Source organism: Lepus europaeus, chromosome 17, assembly GCF_033115175.1.
Source record: "Lepus europaeus isolate LE1 chromosome 17, mLepTim1.pri, whole genome shotgun sequence".
Classification (NCBI taxonomy): Eukaryota; Metazoa; Chordata; class Mammalia; order Lagomorpha; family Leporidae; genus Lepus; species Lepus europaeus.
In genome coordinates this window covers 21,885,685-21,893,426 of record NC_084843.1, presented here as the reverse complement: position 1 = coordinate 21,893,426, position 7,742 = coordinate 21,885,685, and the positions used below count along the sequence as shown (strand labels likewise).

The 7,742-nt window shown below is 37.9% G+C and overlaps 1 pseudogene; it reads right to left on the bottom strand.

Moving 5' to 3' along the window:
- Window positions 1-256: 256 nt before the first annotated feature.
- Window positions 257-481, bottom strand: LOC133776463 (U2 spliceosomal RNA; annotated as a pseudogene).
- Between the last annotated feature and the right edge of the window lie 7,261 nt (window positions 482-7,742).

Below are 7,742 nucleotides of genomic sequence, written 5' to 3'. Positions count from 1 at the left end.
TGGTGTTTTAATTAAAAATGAACCTGTTGATGAGGAAAATACATCCAGAAATAGCACCAAATTCACTTAAAGAAAAACAAATTTCTTAAATGAACTTGATCAAATAAATGAAATTTGGGCATAGAATAAAAATATAATAATTATATAAAATTAGAGACTGACTATGTATAATAAAACTTTGGCATTTACATTTCTAATTGGCATGAATACTACATAATCAAGGCTATTATAAGAGTAGCAGATATTCAAAACACAGGTGGAGAATCCTCAGCTTTAAGGTTGGGCTATAGCTAATTAATCACCTAACAACCAAAGCAAAGAGAAAACATGAGTTACATGAATTTCAGGGCTCATAAGTTACAAAATTAAACAATGTTTAAGCAATATAGAAGCAGTTCTGGGTAGGGAACTGGAAAGAAAATTACCCCATGAGTTTTTACAGATACTACACTTGATCTTAGCCAAAAGGCCGAGAGGTGACGAGTTTTTACAAACAGGACTTGCTCATCATTATTCCTTCAATTGTTACAACAAATTTGTAAACTGGGAGATTTTTTTTTTACCATGTTCCTCTGTAGCAGGCATTATAATAATATTTTTAAAGACTGCATTTTTCTTTAATTTTAGAGTAGATTAATGTTAAATTTCAAAAGTTGTTTAGAGGGAGATCCCAGTTGCTACAAAAATGTGAAGTACTGATAAATTAGAATTTCAGAGTTTAAAGTTGATTTCTTGGTACCTGGAGTTCAGTTAAAAATTTGGGGAACCCCCCATGGTGCTGTAGTTAATCTGTATTTCCTAGATCTCAACAGGAGTGAGACAGAGGAAAAGGTTATGGGTATGAGTAGAAAATATTCGCTGTTTGGAAATTGAGTGGCAACAAATTTTAACAATACACCAGCATATATTTGACTGCTGAATTCACAGTATTTACAATATGACAATAATATGTAACTATATTTTATTCAAAGTAGTCTTACAAGATAGAAGACCTTGGTTTATTTTATTGTGTGTTCTTAATGTATTGTATTTCTAGAAAATCAGGATTTGATGAATGATTCGGTAACCCCTGTACATGAAGTAATTCTGATTCCAATAACTGTGTTTTTGACAAATTACTGGTTTACGTGATTTATCAGCTTAATGCAGAATGAACCTACAGCAGTAAAGTAGTAGGCTACTCTTTAGCACTTGGTCCAGTTTTCAAGATAAATGGAGAAAAGCAGATAATATAAAAAATGCATAGGAATGAAATGGACATCTTGTGATATGATTGCTTTTCGCCTTTGTTTATACTCCTGTGGAACTGTGGTCTCCGAACTTTTTACTTGTTGAATATTGTGATTATTAGTGAATTATACCTGTGACTAAGGCGTAGATTGAAATTATGTCTTTGGTATAACTGCTAAAGGGAGTATGGGAGGGAAGAAAGTATGGTTATCTTAGAACAGTACCTTTGAAATACATGAAATTTTTCTTAAGACAATTTTAAATCATTAGATAACAACTTAAGAAAACATTTACCAGAAGGTCCAATGCCTTCTATAAATTTTAAGAATCATGTATTTGAAAACACCTCTTAAATATCTAACATGGTGTAGTTTGTTTAGCCAGTAAACTTAAGCACAACCATCTAAAATGTTTTTAGTTTCTTTCTACCAACAAGTCTAAAACATATGATACACAGATTCAGGTCCCACAAATTAAAATGTATCTTTGATTGATTTTAGCAGCTTAAATTTATGGACAATCTTATCTATAAGCCATTTAAAATAAAACTCTTAATAAAATTTCCCCATGTGGACATACAATATGTACACACATATAATATAGCATAATAGACCAATACAGCAATTTTAATAATAGCTTTTGAAATCTTTAACTCTTTTTGTAGATTGCCAATTGATTTGAATTGCTTTTTCTTTTTAGTAACCTCAGTTAACCATACTTTCTCTCAGTTGGTGCTGTTAATACATTATTGGCTTCATCTGTTTACAGAGCCATCCCAAAGTACTGAATACAATAAAAGTGGCAGGAAAAAGGCCATAGGAACCTATAGGAGGACAGCTAAACACAGAACCAACAACGCTTTAGTTTTATGAGCAGCACATCATATATAACTGTGGATGACAAAAGACTTTAAGTCGCCATGTTTAAAATTATAAACTCACCAACCAAGAAGAGGCACTTGCTTACTTCACAGTATTTTTGAAAGCACCTGTAGGATTTTACAAGTATTTAACCCTTTAGGCCTCTGGGGCTTTCTCATTAAGATAACTATCATGTCTAGTAACACAAGATCATTAGACTTTTTAATTCTCAAACATTTGTATTAATAGCATTTTCCATTATAGAAACTTAAAGTCTGGTACCACATCACATCTTGACAGTGCTTCTAATATACTCCAAATAGACTGATTAGTTGGTGTCTCTATAAGATGAGAGACATAGGTCCTTTGATTTTTTCTTAAGTTGTTATCTAATGGTTGAAACGGTTTGCTAAGTATTCATGTGATATTGCTATTGTCAGCAAGTGATCTAGGACTTGCTCCCTCATTTCTCTATTCTAAGCCCAACTTGTTCTTTCATTTCTCTATTCTCTTCAAGGTAGGAAACTAATTCTATCATGAAGGAATCTGTAGGATGCACAATTTAATCTTTAGACCTTATAAAAGAGATGGCTAACATTTTTCTGCAATAGCATAGCCAAAATCAGAACTTAAATAATAATCTCATAGCTAGATTCACTTCGCCATCAGCGAAGTATACAGTAAGTAGAAAAAACCTCCCTTTCAGACCAAAGGGAAAGAAAGTTTTAAAGTGAGAATATAATTTTCCTCATGGGCATTGTCTACCTTAGAAAAACTACTAGAGAACATGCCTGTGACTATAGACTTGTAGTTCAGGCCACCGAAGATTAGAGATGGGAAACGGGCACTCCCTTGACTTGCATCCTCTGGTCTGCTTTAACACAAACCAGGAGGAAAAGAAAGCTAGGCATCAGAAGCAATGGGTGGCAGGCCTATTAATGGCTGATCTGTACAGTGATCTGCCCTCAAGGAGACCCAACAGGCCAGTCCACTGCAGTGGCTTTCAATGTGGTAAGCCTGGGCTTCAGCAGAAGTCAGCTTGTGAAGAGCCCTGGCAGCTCTGCCAAGAGTTGGATCACTGGAAATGGACCTGCCCTGGAGTCGAAGGATGCCCAGGTCCGAGCCACAGATCTTATTGGCTCTAAGCTGAAAAGCCCTTCACTCAGCCCAACTTCCAAAGTGACCACTGCAGCTGAGGGGTTGGTCAAGTAGGGTCAGCAACATTGCAGGCAGAACTGTAAATTTCTTGTTAGAGATGCCCCCTGCTCTCCTCCCAGGCCAGCCAAGTAATGAAAGTCAACAGAGTGCCTTCCCCTAGGAGGTTCACACCTCCCTTAGGATATACCCCGTGTGAAGAGATAGATAGGTCTGGGCCTCTTAACTTACAAGGCCTAAAGCCCACCAGATTATTATCAAGCCCCTTCTATCAGGTTCTATTTGCCTCTCAATCAGAAAAATTACTTGTAGCTTAGACAGCACCTTTCTTAGCTCCTCTAATAATGACTCTGTCCTTTGTTCTAGGCCCTGTCTAGTGCACTTGGGCCTCATTCCTTTGTAATCATAACCTCTACTCTACCACCAATGGCTCTACTCCCAACCTGTGTGTACTGATGGTCCTCTTCCCCACTTAATGCTGTATAATTGTTCAAACCTGGTAAATGCCACTCTTAGGATCATTGGTTACTATCCTCACTCTGTCTTTTATGACCTTGTCTAAATATGATCAGAGTCGGGGAACTTGGAAGGCTTCCATAGCCTTGGCAACTCATGACGACAGCCTAGGATGGTTACTGGCGCCATACACTAGAGTGTCAATTTGTTGGGTCAACAACAAGAGCCACTGTGCACTTGCTCCTCATGTGGGATCTCTGTCCTTAATGTGCTGCCCATTTTGATTTAATGCTATAACTAGTACACAAACAGTATATTTCACTTTGTGTTCCTATGTGGGTGCAAACTGTTGAAATCTTTATACTAAATTGATCTTCTGTATATAAAGAGAATTGAAAATGAATCTTGATGTGAATGGAAGGGGAGAGGGGAGGGTTGTGGGTGGGAGGGAAGTTATGGGAGGGGGAAGCCATTGTAATCCATAAGCTGTACACTGGAAATTTATATTCATTAAATAAAAGTTAAAAATATCATCCATTTAAAACTTCCCTTAAATATCATCCATTCAAAACTTTCCTAACAAAATTTAGAGTCCAGCCTGAGAAATTGCATGAAAGAGTTTGTTGATATTGCAACGCAAAACCTAAAACAAGTATACAGATATCGTTATCGTACCATAAATATTTTGCTGAATTTGGTAGTCAAATATATGCTGGTACATTTCAGATAAAGAGATGAATACCTTGGATATTATTATGACAGGTAACAACAACACATTCAGAACGTTCAGGAATTATTCAAATAACCAGGATTCTTCACCAAAAAATGGAAAATAATACATAGAAGGATATTTGAGAGATACTAACTCACTGTAATATGTCTATTTTATGGTTTGTGATTTGTAATCTCGAATCAGATAAACCAAGTGGGAATCAGGAAAAGAGGGAGGAAAACTAAGGAAGTAGAAATAATGGCTGGGTGTTTTAATTTTTTAAAAAGGTTTATTTATTCATTTATTTGAAAGAGTTACAGAAAAGGAGAGCTAGAGAGAGAAAGATAGACAATCAGATCTTGCATCTGCTGATTCACTACCCAAATGGTCGCAATGGATGGGGTTGGGCCAGGCTGAAGCCAGGAGCTTCATCCAGGTCTCCCATACGCGTGCAGTGGTCCAAGCACTTTGGCCATCTTCCACTGCTTTCCCAGGCACATTAGCAGGGATCTGCATCAGAAACAGAGCAGCTGGGACTTGAACTGGTTCCCATTTGTGATGCCGACACTGCAGGCAGAAGCTTAACCTTCTACACCACAGCCCCATCTCCCTGGGTATTCTATAATACTATGCAAATACAATAGAAATACAGGTTTGGAAAAACAAAGTTTTACAAAGGTAATTAATTTGACACGGATTATATATCTAAATATGAGAGTTAAGTAAATCCACAAGGGGGACCCCCACCAGCAAACACTCACACAAGAATATATCATCATCACCTTAGGGTATAAAAAATTTTGGGAGGGTCAGCAGTGTGATGTAGCAGGTAAAGCAGCTGCCTAAAATGTCAGCACCTGATATGGTTCAAGTCCCAGCTGCTCCACTTCCAATCCAGCTCACAGGTAATGATCTGGGAAAATCAGCAGAAAATAACTGAAGAACTTGGCCCCTGCTACCCACATGGGAGACCTAGAAGAAGCTCCTGTATGCTGGCTTCAGCCTGGCCCACAGCTGACTATTGTGGCCTTCTGGGGAGTGAGCCAACAGATGGAAGATCTCTGTGTGTCTCTCCCATGTTCTCTCTGTAACTCTGACTTTCAAACAAAATAAATAAATCTTGGGGCTGGCGCTGTGGCATAGTAGGTAAAGCATCTGCCTATGGTACCAGCATCCACTCTAGTTCTGGCTGCTTCACTTCGGATCCAGCTCCCTGTTGATGGCCTAGGAAAGCAGTAGAAGATGGCCCAAGTGCTTGGGTCTCTGCCCCACTTAGGATACCTGGAAGAAGCTCCTGGCCTTGGATCAGCCCCACTCTGGCCACTGCAGCCATTTGGGGAGGGAACCAGCAGATTGAAAATCTCCCTCTCTCTCTCAAGTAAATAAATAAATCTTCAATAAATGATCTTAAAAAAAAAACAATTGGAGGGTTTTGTTTGTTTTAAATTCTGTCATTGAGTTCTAAATATAAAATGGACTTAAAAAACTTCTGGGGGCTGGCACCGTGGCTCACTTGGCTATTCCTCCACCTGCAGTGCCGGCATCCCATATGGGCACCGGGTTCTAGCCAGGTTGCTCCTCTTCCAGTCCAGCTCTCTGCTGTGGCCCAGGAAGGCAGTGGAGGATGGCCCAAGTGCTTAGGCCCCTGCACCTGCACGGGAGACCAGGAGGACGCACCTGGCTCCTTGCTTCGGGTTGGCGTAGCTCCAGCTGTAGTGGCCACTTAGGGGGTGAACCAATGGAAGGAAGACCTTTCTCTCTGTCCCTCTCTCTCACTGTCTAATTCTGTCAAATTAAAAAAAAAAATAAAAAAAAAACTTGTGTTCCACAATTAGATCTTTGAGTGTGAAAATATTTTCCAAGTTAGCAACTAAGATCATACATACAGTTTTACATTTAGAATATACAAAAAATCTAATCAAAAATACTCCAACAAAACACACATAAGTGAACAAAAGATTTGAACAGATACTTCAAAGAGGATAATTGGAAATATTTTACCGACATTAGCACCAGGGAGTACCTAATCCAGAATCACAAAGCAGTGCCGTCTTGAAAGATCAACTAAAATGAGGACTCGGAAATTAATCTTGACTTGGCTAAAGGAAAGGCTGTTCATGACCTTGGGAGGGATGTTTTACTGGGGTGGAAATGGTCAAAAGACATATTCAAACAGGCTTAAAGCAAATGAGATGTGAAATCCCTAATCATGTGAGAGGTTCCCCTGGAAATACGAAATGTAGTGGAAGCAGCTGGGTGGAAATGTGAACTTAAAGAAGTTATGTTGACGCTGAATTCCTTTTAAAACTACAAAAGAGTCTTACATGTTTGTTGATGAACTGTAGACAAAAGTGAGACAAAATTTGAAAATAACCAAGTTAGGCATATAAACAAAGAACATAAGTGTTGGCAAGGACATTGAGAAACAGAAACTTTTCTACATTTGTCCAGGCTTGCAGAATGTTGCAACCATTATGAAAAACTATGAAACACCCTCAAACTATCAAAGTAGAACTACCACATGACAGAGCAATCTCACTTATAGATGTTTCTATGAAAAATTAAAACCAGGATCTCAAAGGCACATTTGCACTCTCGTGTTCATTGTAGTAATATTCTATATAGTCAAGATGTGAAAACAATTGTATCCATCAATAGAAGAATAAGAAAATACACTATATATATGAGATAGAATATCATTCAGTCTGGAAAAGAATTTCTAAAATACATGATGACATGGATAGACTTTGAGGACACTATACTAGATGAAATAAGTCACAGAAGGACAAATACTAAATTATTCCACTTACATGAAGAATTTTAAAGAATAACAAAGAATTGGTAGTTAGGATTTGGCAGGTGAAGGACTAGGAGTTACTTATCAACAGCCTCAAAGTAAGTTATGCAAAGATGAATACATTCTACAATCTGCTGCACATTATTCCCATAGCTAACATCACTGTATTGTAAAATAGATTCTGTACCATGTTAAATGTTCATACCACAATAAAACTTAAAAAAAAAATGGCTGGACACCCGTATGAAGAAAAGTGAATTTCAAAGTTGGTGTATTATAGAAACACTTATGCTTGAAGAATCAGGAAGTTGCTACATTGTAATATGAGATACATAATATAGAATAAATATTAACACAGCCTGGGCAGTGGGAAGCTGAGGAGATCTAAGTAGGATCTTATTGATAGCGGCCAGTATTTGTGAAGTTTGATTTGCAAAGGAAGAGTATGGTTGTATGTTGTTCCCTAAGTTTAGATTGGGTGGTATTCCTGAGGACTGATCAGCACCTTGAAGGCAACCAACAGGAAAGGGAG